General features: G+C 29.6%; 1 protein-coding gene across 1 annotated transcript in view; it reads right to left on the bottom strand.

The window, feature by feature from the left end:
- Positions 1 to 769, bottom strand: part of REPS2 (RALBP1 associated Eps domain containing 2) — a 162,226-nt gene that overhangs the window by 92,372 nt on the left and 69,085 nt on the right. The gene's annotated exons all lie outside the window — the stretch shown is intronic.

Raw genomic sequence — 769 nt, 5'->3', positions numbered from 1 at the left:
GTTTCAGGTATTCCAGCATCTAGTATTACTGCTAAACGTCTAAAAAATTTATCTCAAAAAAAAAAATTTAATGAGCCTTGAAACTTCTAATCCAATTCCAAGGATATAAAGAAATAATGTTGTAAAAAAAAAAAGGAAATTAACATGTAATACAGTATTATTAAGTAAAGTTTGAATTCACAAAACTTTATGCTAATATCCATTATTTGTTTCCACACTTTATTCAAGACTCCACATTGTATTTAACTGCACTGAGCAGGTTCAGCTGCATGCAACAAACTCTGGTGAATTCTCTTTTCATTTTTATTCTTTATAAGTATTTCCTAATTTCCCTTATTATGGCTTCTTAGATACACCCATCAGAAACATCTATCTTCTTGGATATATTCAAAAATGGACATTTAATTTCCAAATACATGGGATTTTTAAAAGTATCTTTGATATTAATTTCTCATTTTGACATTAATTTCTCATTTAAATGCTTTCTTCTCTATAATAACTCTGTGTTTTTGCAATCTTTTAACTTTCCTGAGGCTTTCTATGGCTAAGTCAAAGATTTCTCTTGGTAAATGTCAAACTGCACTTGAAAATACGTGGGTTATTTTCATTTATCTTTTAACATTGATTTCTAGCTTAATTTCAAGTGATAAGAGAACAGATTGCACATGAATTCAATACTTTTAGACAATGAAATTTTTGCACCTTGTTTCATGTCCCTGGACATGCTCCAGTGTCTCCCAGTTGATAGTCTATGGGAACTTGAATTTGT

The sequence above is a fragment of the Bison bison genome, unplaced genomic scaffold (assembly GCF_000754665.1).
Source record: "Bison bison bison isolate TAMUID 2011002044 unplaced genomic scaffold, Bison_UMD1.0 scf7180017864174, whole genome shotgun sequence".
NCBI lineage: Eukaryota > Metazoa > Chordata > Mammalia > Artiodactyla > Bovidae > Bison > Bison bison.
Note: the sequence above shows the minus strand (reverse complement) of the source record. Positions and strands in the feature narration are given on the sequence as shown.